The 16,788-nt window shown below is 37.1% G+C and overlaps 2 protein-coding genes across 6 annotated transcripts in view; both read left to right on the forward strand.

Moving 5' to 3' along the window:
• LOC144975254 (uncharacterized) overlaps positions 1-16,788 on the forward strand; it is a 178,948-nt gene that overhangs the window by 93,302 nt on the left and 68,858 nt on the right. The gene's annotated exons all lie outside the window — the stretch shown is intronic.
• The window catches only part of LOC144975252 (uncharacterized), a 63,314-nt gene that overhangs the window by 33,969 nt on the left and 12,557 nt on the right, over positions 1-16,788 (forward strand). The window contains exon 1 of one of the 2 annotated variants that reach the window (XM_078919167.1): positions 423-866. The exons of the other annotated variant lie outside the window; for it this stretch is intronic. The gene's annotated coding sequence lies outside the window, so the exon portion shown is untranslated. Of the gene's footprint in view, positions 1-422; positions 867-16,788 lie in introns of those variants that run through there. 2 annotated transcript variants of the gene reach the window in all.

Raw genomic sequence — 16,788 nt, forward strand, 5'->3', positions numbered from 1 at the left:
GTGGTCAAATAATCTGCTATGCTGTACTCGGAAAAACAAAAACAAAAAAAACAAAAAAAAAAAAAAAAAAAAAAAAAAAAACGTATCAGAAATGTTTTACCAGAAAACTCGTCCTTCTAATATCGACCGCTTGTCAAGAAAAAGAAAAACCAAAAAAAAAAAAAAAAAAATACAAAAAAACCCAAAGAACTCTCAACCCTTTGACTTCACGGAAATCCCAGGTTCAGGAGTTTTTGGTCATTTGATTCGATCGATATTTGAAGGACGAGTTTTCTTGCCAAAATGTTAAATACGTGTTTTTATGTATTTATTTATTTTTATTTGTCAGAATACGTGGTATAGCAAGTTAACGATTACGATCCTTACCAACAGCGATCGACGAACGACGTGGAAGAAATCGTAGATATGAGGACAGAGATCTTGGTTTTACTCCACGTCGTTCGTTAATCGCTATTGCTTCGGAACGTAGCCGTTCACTTGTTATTATTATGTAGCTTTTGTCGTACCTGGCCGAGTTGTAGTAGTAGTAGTAATAATCATAATAATCGCCATGTATTAGGTCCAGTACAACGGAACGGTGTTGTGATGTGGTTTGTGGGATGACCACTCACCTGTAACGGCTCGCTGGAGTCTTGAATCAGGTGTCGCGGTGGTGGTTGTATCGTATTCGTAGTCGTAGTGTCAGTGTGGTGTGGTGTGGTAGTGTTGGTATCGTAGTGGTGTCAGTCAGGTGTGGTGATTGTGTGAGGAGCTGATCGTGATCGAATCTCTGTGCCTGTGTGATTGTCTTTGATTGGGAGTCGATGGGAAATCACTTGGCCGTGTAGAGTCTTGCTGGCCTGGGCTGATCGAACGACGTGCACAAGGTAAGGACTTGTGATCGGTATTGAGTTTAATATTATAATTGATTTATTGAAGCCTGTGTGCACATGTTTTGCAGGTCTGACAACCGAGAGAGGAATGTCATAGGGCTGATTTAACATTGTTGTAATGGACAGTATTTTACATTGGTTTGAGAGTATTTCCATTACAACAATAGACCATAAGAATTTGGGTTATCAGACATGCAAATAACTTTGCGTCGGTTGAAGCTGTTTTTGTGAAGCATTGATTTGATGAATATGTCACCCATCGTGTTGATCCAGTTAGATGTATTTATTTATTTATTTATTTATTTATTTATTTATTTATTTATTTATTTATTTATTTATTTATTTATTTATTTATTTATTTATTTATTTATTTATTTATTTAATTATTTATATTATTATTATTATTATTATTATTATTATTATTATTATTATTATTATTATTATTATTATTATTATTATTATTATTATTATTATTATTATTATTATTATTATTATTATTATTAATTAATTATTTATTTAATTAATCGATTTTTGTACCCTGCACATCCCTTAGACGGTGGCTTGACATGATCATCTGTATGAAACGTATTAATGGTGGGGCTATTGGTTATAATCGTTATCGAGGAAGTGGCTATTCGTGTTGGTTTGCGTCCGTCTGAAAATTGGTATTTGTTCTCAGTTAGTAAATTGCTTTGAAAGGTCAAAGGTGATGGTCAAAATTTGTCATGACCAGGCCTGTCAAAACAGTCTTATGTCTGGACAAATCGGATACTCAGTTATTAAATGCCATTTATTAATTACTAAAAATGGAATCTTTGACTTAGATTTTCAAATAAGCATCAAAGTAAATACTTTCATTCGAGCTGTGTTGATAAATTTCAGAAACTGATTAACAATAAATTGAATTTAACTGAAAGCAATAAAAATTCTTTTTATTAAATACACATATTTTCGACGACCGTATGTCTGGTTTTTAGGTAATTAATTCTTGTTCTTGTCTGAAGACGGTTTTTAAGCCCGAAACGTTCCTTGTTTGGTATTTTGTTCTGTCTCCAAGATGTTATATTGGTTTTTGTATATTACCATGTACATGCTAGTAACAGCTTCTAGCAGCATTTGTATCACTTTGGCTGGTGCGTGAAGGTAATCTTTATGCTTCTTTTTTTTATTTTCCACCTTTCTCCGCCCGTTGTTGACATGTTTTGACAAGGCCATTCCCGTTAGCTGTGATGTTGTCGGTGAGATTTCTCTCGCTAGATTTAACACGGTAGAATGATATGTAACCGATTGGGTGGGACTGGAACATAGAATACTATAGAGTATACGGGGGTTCAGGACTGGTGTGATGGGATCAACGAATCTCTGAGAATTGAATGGACATACACATACAAGCGTCATCATGCAACTCGGATTGTTTGTTTCATTTCAGATACATATTAGTGCTGTCATGCGGTCTAGTGGAATGACACTCGCCTTTCGGAGCGAAAGGTCCAGGTTTTGAGGCCGCGCGCTCCGAGCAGCGCTTAGTTGAGTCCTTTGAAAAGGCTCTTTACTCACATTCTCTCATTGTGCTGAGGTGTGAAATGAGTACTTGACCATTAACAACGTCGTCTCTGTCCGAAACGAAATAATTGTAGTATCGCCTAACAGACGTCATATCTCGCCATTTAATAATATGTTAAGTGTTGCTGTCGGCTAGGGACCCTTTGTATAGCGCTTTCAGCACGTTTATTGGATATTGTGCTATATAAATGCTCGAGACTCGATATTATACGTTGGAATGTCTGATTATTTTTGACTGTAAATTAGACATTTGTCGTCTTGTTCAACCCGCCATGACAACACATTGAAATGGTGGGTTACATATTAGATTGGTAAACCAGTTAATCTCTGGAAAAACTCGTCTTTATGAATTTGGCCAGAAATCTCATCCTTGAAATATCGATTGATTTAAATAACCCTCATCTTAACCTAAATTCTCAAACCTGGGACTTATTTGTAGACTTCGTGAAATTCTAGTTTTGAGATTTTTTTTTTTTTTGCCAAGATAAGGGTCATTTAAATCGATCGATATTGGAAGGACGAGTTTACTGGCCAACTTTTTTTATACGAGTTTTTATTCCAGAGCACGGTCAGTTAATTCTAGTTGACCACGTGACGGTCACAGACAGATAGCAGTAGCGGTCGTCGTCGGATATCTGGACCTTTCAACTTTGTTATTTGTTGGGATCGGATAAACAATCCATGTTTTCTCTCACGCTCCAATGTCACAATCACTACAAATGTGTCAGAACCTGTCATTGTTACGGCAATGTTGTTCTTCTATGGGTTGATGACCGATGGGGTCCAGTTTTCTAAGACTCTACAGTTCTTGAGACGGAACGGCCCGTGGATTTTGTTAATAGGGGCTTCTGAACTGTTAAAATTCCCCGGTGGGATAATTGATACAAATTATTACCGTGTACAAATTATTACACGACAAAGACTGTATCGTCCTTGATGGAATGGAAATGTTGGATGGGATGTTTTTCTTGTTTATTTCACTATTGAATAGACGACGCTCCGATTGTCAAGTAGGCTGTTTTTCGCTCTCTTTTAAAGATAAAGATTGGGGGGGGGGGGTGGTGGTGGCCGTGTGGTTAAGACATTGCATCGCGGCCCAAAAGCTAACAGTTTCGAGTCCCGCTCCAGGCACTTGTTTATTGTTATTATTATTTTTGTTGTTGTTTCTTTTCTTGGGCAAGATCATTAACCCCGATTGACTAATTTGAACAACATGGCGGGTGATTCCTGTTGACATCAAATGTTTGTTTGATGGGTTATCTATATCCCGTCATGGAATCGCCTTGGTGACGGTATATCACCATGCCGTGGTGGAAGGGCGTCATTTATTTATTTATTTATTTTTCTCTTCATTTTCTTCCATTCCATCACTCTCTTCCTCTTTCTCTTTCCATCCCGTCTGCCCCCCCCCCCCCTGCTGTGCCGCCACTGCGAACCAAACCTATTCTGAGATCCAATTTTTTGCACGCCTTTCAGGTTTACTGCTGATTGATCCGTGGGGAAGATTTTTATGATCTGTTAGCGTTCATATCCGTTTGAGGCGAGGATCACGGTTTGAAAACCACTGGCTTTTCGTGTCACCGTCTGGTGCTTTTTATTTTATTTTGTATATATATTTATTGTTGACTCCTGCAACCCATCGCATACAATGTGTGATAAGGGAATAACGTTTTATCATTGGCAGAAATAGGAAGTAATGGGTTTTTGTAATCTTTCCATCCTTTATGCGCTATGCACTTCTGTTTTTCTACTCGCACATTACACACACACACACACACGCACACACACACACGCACACACACACACAAACAGACATGCATATATATATATATATATATATATATATATACACACAACACACACAAACGCAAGCGCTAGCACCTGCACACACTCACACACACACACACATACACACACGCATACATACACACACAAACACACTCATGCGTTCGCATACATATAGGAGCTCATTCTTTCGTGGTCAGGAAATCGCTGAAGAGGTCACCTGACCAATGAAGGGTGGGGATTTTTATTTTATTTCCCATTGAGATGGACTTAGTCTTTCAACTTTTGTTGGCAGGAATTTCATGTGTGCTTCAGCATTATTATACATCCCAATAGGTCCTAGTGTAGATAAATCGCCAGGCCCTGTTGCAGTTTTTTTTTTTTTTTGTTTGTTTTTATTTGCTCATCAATGTCCACACCGAGTAGTGATTGAGAATTCCTCGCGTCATTAGATCTTTTTGAAGGTTCTTTGCGAAAGAAAATAAATCTTCCTATCCAAAGGCTAGCAAGAAATTGATACTGTTTGCTTATACACGTTCTGATATTATGATCAACTCCGTTGGTCTAAAGCATTGTCTACTGATAGTATATAAGAAGTCACTGGTCTAAAGGGACTGAAAGACGGCTTCATACCTCTCCCCCCTCTATCCTTTCTCCGCTATTCTCCCCTCTCTTCCTCCTCCCCCCCTCCATCTCTCTCTCTCTCCCTATCTCTCTCTTCCCTCACCCTCTCTCACTCTCTCCCTCCCCCTCCCTCTCTCCCTTCCCCTCCCTCTCTCCTCTCCCTCTCCCGTTCCCCTCTTTTCCTCCTCCCCTCTCTCTGTAGCCCCTCTCTCCCTCTCTCGTTCTTCCCCCCTTCTCTCTATTTCACCTAACTGATATGTTCATACACGTTTACTACGCACATATAAAATATCCACGTGTAAGTTTGTATGCGTGTTATTCAATCATAAATCTTAATACCTAATACTTCTTCATAAACAAAAGTAAATTAACGCCATTACGTCAAGGACCCATTGTTTTGTTATAACCGGTGGCCGGGCGGGCTAAAGACACCAGCACCCTTACTCAAGACCGCCACTGTTTTTTGGTGAATGCCTGTCACATTAATGCACGCCTCTCATGAAGGAATTCTGAGAGTGCCATAAGAGGATTTCCTCTGGACTCCTTAAGGGTTTTCTCTGGCACTGTTACGATCTACATAATTTGTGACCCATCCTCTAATAACGGTAATAATAGAGTTGCCTACTCCGTGTTTTAATCGGATAGAATTTAATGATTTAAAAAAGATACATTAATCTGAAACATAATCTGAATAACGTACAATAAAATAAAGCCAGAAATCTTTCAAGAGAGTGGATTTCATTTCTTTATATATATATAATATATATATATATATATATATATATATATATATATATATATATATATATATATATATATATATATATAAACACCGTTGACTTTTCTTCATTTTTATTTATGTAGTAAGTTGGCTTTTTATTTGTCGCCATCCCGTTCAGTCCGACTTACATAACACCAGCTTAACACGACGGGTAACATATGACTAATATCTAGAGATCCGTATTGAATCGTATGCTGTAGGGGACATGCTTTGTTCATTACCCATTGCTGCTTGGGTTGTCTGTGACCACCAACCATATTGTATCATAGTGATTATGGGATTTGTAGTATATAGTCTTTAGAGTTGTTGTTGTTGTTATGGAATGGAATAGACAAGGCCACGGTGTAACACGGTTGGGGTCTCAATGGAGTCGGGAGAAAAAATGTTCAGATTAAAATAACTTAAAACAAAATAACAGCAGTGAGAAAGACATCTTTCCTGAATAAAAAATCCGCTACGGGACCTTGAGATAGCGCATTGAAAACACGTTCGAACATTCAAACGCAGTTCAAGAATTCTTTTATTTTACCCATCCTGTTCTTATTATTGTATTTTCTGTCTTTTTTCTTTTTTTCTTCTTCTCGTTTTAGATTTCAATTGTTATTTATTTATTTATTTATTTATTTAATTATTTTGCAAAGATGGTTTTTGGCCACCGTATTTAATGTTTGTTTGGATTTAAAGGGAATGTATTCACGTTTTGAATGTTTTTGTTATTGGCTGGAGAAGGGTTTTGAGCCCAAAACGTTCCGTGTTTGATATTTTGTTCTTTAAAAAAAATATTTTGGAAGCTGTTACTGTTATATGAATTAGTTTACATAACTTTTAACCAGGCCTGTGGGATGTTTGCTGGCTTGTGCGAAAGCCACATTTTTTTGACGTGACTTTCCCTCTATTCTCTCCCGTGAACGAGGCCAATCTGGGAATGAATATAATATATTGTCTTATACAAATACTAGCCAGGTACCTGTTACAATACACTACTGGACTGAGGGAAATAAAACACCCCAAACCAAACACGTATTTCATACTTTTGGCCAGAAAACTCGTCCTTCAAATACCGATCGATTTAAAGGACTCTTATCTTGTCAACAACTCTCATAATATCTTGAGATTTCTTGTTGAAACTTAAAAAAATATAAATAGACAAGATGAGGTTATTTTAATCGATTTTTTGATATTTAAAGGACGAGTTCTCTGACCAAAATTTTAAATACGTGTTTTACCAGGTTTCAACAGAATGGCTTTACAAGGTTCAAACTAGACATTTGATTGGCCTGTCTATAATGACTATAATATGGTCCTCACATACTGGTTCTATACAATCAATGTCAATACAGATATTCTCATACACATGGGTCGTGTAACCTGACACCCCTTTAGACTGCACGTCTGAACAATATTATGTGACCTTTCACCTCAAAACGGTATTAAGTCGGGATGATTAAGATGCTGAAAACTGAATGTATAGCCAGAAAATTGAGATTTGCGTTGTTTTTGTATGTTTTATTGAGGAGAATGAATATCATAATTTAGTGTGCTGAATAGCAATAATTCATATTTTTTGACGAGGTCAGCTTCAATTTGACTTTTTAGTATCTGATTCATCCCGACATAATACCGTTTTGAGACGATGGGTCACATATAAACACGTGGAGTTAACGTCATTTATCTGTTTTGGAAGATTGGATTAGCCAGCCATGGGTTGAGGACTATGTAAACAAACAATAACATACAAATAAAACAAAACAAAACAAAACAAAACCCAACAAAACAACTCAATGATAAACAAGACATTCACCATTCATAGATTTAGATAAAACAAAACAAACAAAAAATCAGTAGATAATAATTAAAAAAACAAAACAAAACAAAAACAAAAACAAAAACAATAACAAACCCCAACAAAACAACTAAACAGTGTACAAGACATTCCCTATTCACAGATTATAATTAGCGTGGTAATTATCTCCCCCTGACATACCTTAAGGCGGAGACTGACTGACTACATACACCAACCAACCCCAAAACAACCCAGCGACTACAATCCAACCCCAAAACAACCCAGCGACCCAGCACAAACGATTTACTTATCACAACTCATAATCTTCCAAAACGTTCCCCAAATTGTACGCTGGTCCAAAAACATCCACACACCCATGGCGAGAAAATCCTCCCCCGAAACGATAAAGACCCCGTAGACGCCAAAGTACCAAGTACCATTGTTATAACATAATATTGAAAGACGCCGGAGTTATGACATAATATTGATATAATTGATATTTATTGTAGTCTTCAAAGTGAATGACCTAAAGGACAATACACGATTATAATGCTATAGATAGTTCGAAGATGACGTCACTCAGGTCTTTGTTATTGTTTTTGCCATCCGCGTTTGTGAGTTGTTCTCTCTAAACTGTATTAACCAGACTATAAAAGTTCATGGTTACACAGAGTTTGTGAGTTGGTCCGTTATGCTTCCGGATGGCAATGTTGTGAACTCCTTGGCCAAGCGCATTCTATCTATAGTTGTATATCTATATTTCACAAGGTACTTGTTATCGATTTGTAATCACGTCAAACAGTTCATTTCTTCAGGAAAAAAAAAACAACAAAAAAAACAAACAAACCACAAAACAAAACAAAACAAAAACAAAGAGGCAAACAAAGCAAAAATAAACAACAACAAAAAAATGAAAGACAAACAAAAACACATCAAAAAAAAAAAACAAAAAAAAAACAAACAAACAAACAACAAAAAATAAAAATAAAAACAAAAAACAAAAACAAAACAAAAATAAAACAACAAAATAATATAAAAATATTGACTTGCTTTGATTTTCGACAAACATTGTCTTGTAGCAAAGTCAAGAAATGTTGAGCAAGGTCATCGCCCGATTAGGTAAGAATGATAGCAAATCTCCTGTCCAAGGCAACGTTCTCTTGGACAAGCAAGGATATCCACATTCTTTACCCAAATGGACTCATGTGACAATTACTACCTGTATTAATCTATGAATTGAAATCTCCCCAATGTATTGACGGACGCGTTAGAGCTTGAAAATCCATTCGTCCATGTATATGTAGTCTGCAGTGGGATAAATTAATTCTTATGAAGGCCGTTGACCATGGTGAAACTGTTGGATTTGTGTTGAATGAATCGTCGTTGTTTTCACGGTGTCAAACCGGAAGTGACGTTTGGTCGCTTTAACGTCCTATAGAATATAATATTTGGTACATATAATGTTCATAATCTTTTCGTAATGAGAAATAGATGAAAACATAGGCTATTAATTCACAATTGTCAGTTATTTATATCTGAACGTGTTAAAGCGTGAAAACCAATTCCGGATTAACAGGTCTGTGACCTTACGATGACCCAGGGAACCCCGTCCGGTATGTACCGGCATTGCAGTGGCGGTCCGGTGTTGGTGCACGTGATTGATTGCACGCAAGACTGCGCAAGAAATAATCTCGAAACGGTCGTTCTACTGTTGTACTCTAAAATAAACAAAACAAAGAAGAAAAAAAAAAAGAAAGAAAGAAAAGAGATAAAAGACTTTTTGCAAATGTTGTCCCGAAAACCCGTCATATTAGCAGAGCTGCCAACCCTAGCCCGTGTCAATGTGTACAATGAATGGACAGCCAAAATGAGTCAGATTTTGAAAAAAACCCAATGTGTACAGTTCTGCAAAAACGATAATTATCACTAAATCTGATATAATGGGCAATAGTCGTAATGTCACTTCCTTCCTAATGACGCATGGTAACTTAGTAACACTGGCTCTAAACTATCGGAACAATGGCGGACGCCCGTATGAAATATTTCTCCGGCGACCATAAAGGGTATCCAGAGGGGGGAAAAAACCACATAAATTTGATCATGTTTTGACTTTTACACATTCTGATCACAAGGCATATGAAAAGTTCTAGCCAGCATGAAAAATTAAAAAATAATGATTTTCTTTATTTAGAACCAAGATGGCCGACGTTGCCGGGCGGCGTGACATCAGACTATTGAATCGTATTAGACCATACCAGCAATATTTTATAATCGATATATAAATTCATGAATAAACTTACACTTTATAGACTCTATAAATAGAATCAACTTCCGATCCATGTATAAATCTGATATGGCCCAGTCAGATAACATTATATTGAACTCACGTTATGAACTGCTGGGTCAAGAAAGATGGTGTTTAAGGACACCAAGAAGTGTGTGAATGCGACAAATGCTTAAATAATAGACATTGATTTCAGAGCCGTTAGGCCAATGGAGTCGGAGTTTATCTTGATGTCGACGGTGTGAACATTTGAAAAGGATTAAAAAGCAATTGCTTGCTACTCTTTGGATAATAATAATAATAATAATAATAATAATAATAATAATAATAATAATAATAATAATAATAATAATAATAATAATAATAATAATGCTGAAAACGTATAAAGCGCTATAACTCCGAGACACCAGACTCTAAGCGCTTAAATTACAAATTACTTTGGCTGACACATACTCATTCACACACACAAGCATACACACACACAAACACACACACACACACACACACACACAAACACACACCCAGACACACAACTCACAATAGAAACCAGACAGACATATCTTGCTTCTCATAAAATCTACTAAAGACGAAACAGATATGTTTTAAGCGAACGTTTAAAAATAGACAAAGATTCTTTTTCACGAATGCTCTGTGGTAAGGCGTTCCAAACAGAGGGTCCGAAATGAGAAAAGGATCTCATTCCAGCATTTTTTCCGTATTCGAGGGACAACTAGTTTGGTGGAATCACTGGCCGAACGTAAGGGGCGGGGTTTTGAATATATTTCAATTAGTTCCGAAATGTAGGAAGGGGCAGTACCTTCAAGACATCGATACACTAAAACACAAGCTTTGAATTTAATCCTTTTCTCAACAGGTAGCCAGTGCAGGTCATGAAGCAGAGGTCTGACAGAATCGCACCTACGCTTCATGAATACTAACTAGCCTGGCAGCGCTGTTTTGGACAATCTGAAGACGTCTCAGATTATATTGCGAAACGCCAAACAACAGAGCATTGCAATAATCCAATTTCGATAGTACGAGGGACACAACCAGGTGTTTGGTCACATCCTCAGATATGAACCGTCTAATGGAAGCAATCTTTTTTAGTTGGAAAAAGAGAGATCTAACCAAATTATTAACCTGATGCTCCATCGACAGTCCAGAGTCTAAGAATGTGCCAAGGTTTTTCACTTTATCAACAATTTGAATGGAGGCATCCCCCAGCTTCAAATCTGTTTCACTTTTCCACTTCCTGTTCCCAACATACAGCACCTCCGTCTTATCATCATTCAGTTTCAGTCTGTTCTCATTCATCCATTTCTTAACACATTGGATACAATTTTTACTATTGGCTGATACTTCTTGTAAATTTCTCGTATTGGAAACGCAGTACAATTGCGTATCATCAGCATAGGATAGGATACTAGTCTATCGCATTGTGCTTTCCACCAGACCTAACGGACCCGTCTGTCCAATTACTTCTGGGTGGACAGGGTGGCCCGGAAAAAAAATGATTCGACTGTATCGATCTAGATCCGTTTGCGTGTGAAGCGAGTGCTCTACCAACTACGCCACTGGGACCACTGAATAAAGTTTGCCTAAGTACAATCTGGCTTTATGGCCTATTTCATCAATTTGCACCAAACCTGTCACCTTTTTTATCACCTGACTGACGGACTGACCCATTAGGGGCGTCGCGACATCATTATATGTAATGCTTTTATTGCCTCAAGGAAATGGAGAGGGGCGGGGGGGGGGGGGGGGGGGGGGGGGGAGGAAAATTATATGCCTTTAAACGGTACTATAAGTAAACTAATGGTACTTGCGATGGACAAGATCTTATTTCTCGCGTTAATTCATTCCTTCTTCATGTTTTCTGTATCCGGTGCATAGTTGAGTCCTTGGAAAAAGGCTCTTTATTCACATTCTCTCACCGTTCTCATGTGTACCTGGCCGTTAACAGCGTTGTCTCTGTTAGAAAAAATTGTAATACCGATCGCCTAACAGGCATCATGTCCCGTCCTAAATTAAATGTTAAATGTTGCCGTTGGCCAGGGACCCTTTGTAAAGCGCTTTGAGCACGTCTAATGGATATTGCCATGCGCTATGTAAAAGCTCTATATCCGTTTCATCCCGATAAATTCCGTTTACAGACCAAAATTGTCACAATCTAACAGAGAGACGGGACAGTGTTAGGACACACTGGTGTGTCGGTTTGAATATGAAATGTTACAATCCCAGGTGTTCAGAAGTCATAATTCCATTGTTGCTACCAGATCACATGACATCATAATGACGGGGGGACCTGTTGGTACTTGGTACTTAGCTGACCTCACTTGACCAGTGGTCATCTCGGTCGTAAATCACCACCATGTCCAATCCTTGACCTGAGACAATAAATTTGGTTGATTTTATGTTTGCTGTTATGGAAACTAAACAGGGAAAACAAACAAAACAGATCAAAACAAAATAATAATAAAATAACTCAAAACAAAAAAACAAACAAACAAACAAATGCATAAAAAACAAACAAAAAAATAACAGGAAAAAAATTAATCCCCCCCCCCAAAAAAAAAAACAAAAAAAAAACAACAAAAAACAACAAAAACAACAAAACAAAGCAAAAAAAAAAAAAATACCCCCAAAAATTCGGGGGGAAAAAGTCGGTGAAAATTTTCGTGAATTTTGAATTTTTATATTGATAAAATGTCAATAATCATTTTTTTTCTCTTATTATTTATAATTTAAAAAGTATAAACTTTCCATCAAAAATTGAGATGATTTGTATGTAAAAAATGCGCAGATTTCGTTTATTTCTCGCTTATAGCAAGTCTGTGATTAGGTAGTGTCTTGGGGATCCAAAGACTGAAGGAAGAGATCGCTGTCTTTAAAAAGTATTCATTCTCTGTATTGTCAGGACGAGCATAATATCTGACATCTCGTTGCAATTCTAGCACTGTAAGAATGTTAATGACTCTATTATAATAGGTAGTATAATACATGCACGTACCGTGGTCCCCCATTACGGCGGTCATTTCTGTGTCCAGTCGTGTCCTGGCTGGGGTCATTATCGTGCTGAAATGTGTTGGACCGTCTTTGATGTCCGTGATTTGGACGCCATAATGGAGGACATTAGATTGCAGCTCAAAGACCCGTTCATTTGGAGGGAATGTTCTTTTGGTTTTTTTTTCTTTGCGTTCATTTGAGGGGCAGCGTGGCTCAGCGGCACGCTCTTTGCTTCGTATTCGGAAGGTACCGAGTTCGATCACCTGCCGCTGTGTTTTGTGGCATTGAACAAGCCATCTCGCCCTAGCTCAATCTGCGGTGTTGCACTGCGGCTGACGCCTGGGTTATTCCAAAGAGACAAATGTCCCCTATGGGATGAATAAAGGGAATTTTATTATTTTAAACAAATTCTTGTCTGGACATTCATTGTCACTCACCCCTGGATTGTCTTGGCTTTTGGCTTTGATGACGCGTGTGGCTGTTCTAGATGTGTTGACGTTTAAATTGCGGCTTGGTGGCTTTGCAGAATGACTCTTGGTAGGTCCCTGGTTCGAGCCCCGGTCTGATAAGCGTGATGTTGAATGCCTGGAGTGGGCGCTTTGCTTTTATTCTCTCACCGTACACATGTACACCGTACACAAAAATTCCTTTTTAAAATGTTTTATTTTAATGATTCTTGATTATCTAAGGTTGTGTTGAATCATTTCATTCCTTTTGTCTTTCCCTCTTTATTTCTTTCTGTTCTCTTCCTCCTTTACCTACAGCCCCCCCCCCCCCCCCCCTCAATCCTCGTCCTCCACTCAAAAGCCAAAAATAAGCTGTAGACTGTTGAAATTACCTTCTCAATTGTTAAATAAAATCACTTGACGCCATCGATTCTGTTTTTGTGGGAAGGGACCAGACATTTTATTGTTAATGAAACATGACGATAATGAAGATAATGATGTCGATGACGGTGATGATAATGATGATAATAATAATAATAATAATAATAAAAATAATAATAATAATAATAATAATAATAATAATAATAATAATAATAATAATAATAATAATAATAATAATAATGATAATAATAATAATAATAATAATAATAATAATAATAATAATAATAATAATAATAATAATAATAGTGCTCTCCATACAAAAGCCAACGAGAAGGCAAATGTACCAAAATGGATGTGTTCTAGTAGAGTTGTATTAAACCCAACAACACCCTGTTTGTGTGTCCAATGGAAATCGTGGGCGTTGCCATGCCATTATGTGGCGTATAGATAGTATGCAAATGACGTCACTCAGGCCTTTGTTATTGTTTTTGCCATCCGCGTTCGTGAGTTGTTCTCACTAAACTGTATTAACCAGACTATAAATAAAAGTTCATGGTTACACAGAGTTTGTGTGTTGGTCCGTTATACTTCCGGATGGCAATGTTGTGAACTCCTTGGCCAAGCGCATTCTATCTATACCATAATATTATAAAGATGATATTGTATAGATTAGCTGCTATAATTAATCCGTGTTGTTTCTCCAGGCATGTTCTACACCTACCATAACTATCTATACACAGAGTTTGTTGTTGCGTTATTTCGGTGGCAATGTTTACGATTCTATCTATACCTACATCATGAGTTCATTTCACGGGCCACTGCCACGGTTAACGAGGCCACTGGCTTTTAAATTGGTTTATCGTTAAGGTATTGGGGAGTGTCTTAAATAAATTATAGATCGTTTTTTATAGGCCATAGGTATTTAGTATCATGACATGGTCACTGTGAACACCCCCCCCCCCTCCCCTCCCCTCTTCGCCCCTCACCCCTCACACTATTTTGTAAACAAACAGTGGTTGGCTTCTTCACGTATAAAATTAGAAGGAAAAAAATGGAAAAACAAAACAAAAACAAAACAAATAACATCCCTTAAAAGATAACAAAAGCAACAACAAAACATGCATCTAAAAAAAAACAAAAAACAAAAAAAAAAAAAAAAAACAAACAAAATATAACACACAATCCCTACGAAAGATCAATATGATAAAGATATGAGCGACGTCCTTATATAATATGTGACCCAATAAATGGATTAGTGTGTCAACAACAGCTTATCTATCTCATCTATGCCGATTACAAAAACTACACACATAACTACACATCATATAAACATGATACCCAACGATGTGCATCTTTGACACACCTGTATTGAACAAATGTGTATGTGTATTTCCACATGTGTTGCAATGCGTTGTGTCAAAATTTAATACAATAATATTCTTGTTTCTCGATTCAATATGAGGACAGTTCATTGAGAAGAGGCGGATATTTTGTTTATGTAATTTTTTGCCACTTGTCATTCATGGATAAATTTAAATACTAGATGTGCTTATATAATGAATATTCAACTTTACACGTGTATGACGATTGATATCGTGTGCACCAGCGTTTGGATGATATGATAACACTGTGTGCACGCTCAAAGTAATTATTGTTTATATTATAATGTGTAACCAATCGCTTCGAAACCGGTTGATATTGGCCGGTAGGATGTAGGAACGGACTTTAACATTTGATTGGTCAGAAATAGAAATGTCCAGTTTTTGGCTCAATGACTTTGTACTGATTTCAAAACAAGCAGATTGGTATATCCCAATATTGTGGCTTATGGTTTTGCTTTGCAACAAATCATATGTGATTTTTTAGTTTTGTTCATTCATAGCAGTCATTTAGCCCTTAAACCAGAAAAAAATTACCAAGAAACCCAAAAAACAAAAACAAAAAATAAAACCAAAACCAAAAAGAAAACCAAAATAACAAACAAACAAAAAAACAAACAAACGAACAAACAAAAACAACATTAAAAAAATAATAATTAACCCCCCCCCCCCCCCCACCCCTCCTTTAAAAAATCCCCCTCCCCTTCCCCGAAAATAATATTTCAGAACTGCACAAAACGAGGGATTATCCATTTGTTGACTTTGTAATTTATGGTCACATTATCAGACTTACCTATTTAGATCACCAAACTCTATAACAATTCATTCTTCCTATCAAATCCCTCGATCACCAACATGGGCCATCCGTCAGTCTTCCAAAGTAGGTCAGATATTCCATATCGCCGCATGCAATTAAAAAAAAAAACAAACAGGACAGATAAAATTGAAAAATAGACCATTGATGAACAAGAATAAATTATATCAACATTATGTATTTGAGGCGTATACGATAGGCATGTCTTTGACACAGCCACAATTCAATGAACACAAAAGGAACTGGGGATTGTATTGTATTCGTTCTGTTGTATTCAAGTTATGGTCGTCTAGTGTCTTTTTCAACCCCTGAATATCAATCTGGGACAGTATTCTCCTCTTCTTCTTCCTCCTCTTCCTCCTCCTCCTCCTCCTCCTCCTTCTTCTTCTTCTTCTTCTTCTTCTTCTTCTTCTTCTTCTTCTTCTTCTTCTTCTTCTTCTTCTTCTTCTTCTTCTTCTTCTCCTCCTCCTTCTCCTTCTTCTCCTCCTCCTCCTCCTCCTCTTCCTCCTCCTCCCATAAATAAAGTTTGTATATAGTAATTTGACTTCGTTTAACTTCGCATACGAGTCGCACGTGTTATTTGTCAAAGGAACAAGAAGAAAAAACAAAAAACCCCAAACATTTATGATAAGACCAGAGGAGACACCTCTAATAATATGAATAAAACCAACAAGAATGGGCAAATATTGAAATAGGCCGCCTCTGTGTGACATGGTTGTGGTATTCTAACATCGCGTTGCCAAGGTTGTTGAAATGAGCTGATAGATTAGCAGGTAGAGAAGAAACACATCTGAATATAGGATATGAATATGAATATAATGAATTCATTCCTTGTTGACACACACGACTGGGTTGACACAAGTCATTTGTTTCCAATGAGATTCCCATATGGCAATGGCGATGCATTGTAATTGTGTCGTGTGTGCATTGAAATGTGTGATCTTTTGTATTCCATTGAATTAATGTGGATCTCGTCATCAAACAAAAGGCTTTATGCACGATTGACATTACAAGTGATTTGATTTATAGGAGATAGAAATATCACCTTTTGTGTAGGATTCCAAAAATGT

This window comes from Berghia stephanieae, chromosome 6 (genome assembly GCF_034508935.2).
Source record: "Berghia stephanieae isolate SIO BIC M18660-M18661 chromosome 6, UCSD_Bste_1.3, whole genome shotgun sequence".
NCBI lineage: Eukaryota > Metazoa > Mollusca > Gastropoda > Nudibranchia > Aeolidiidae > Berghia > Berghia stephanieae.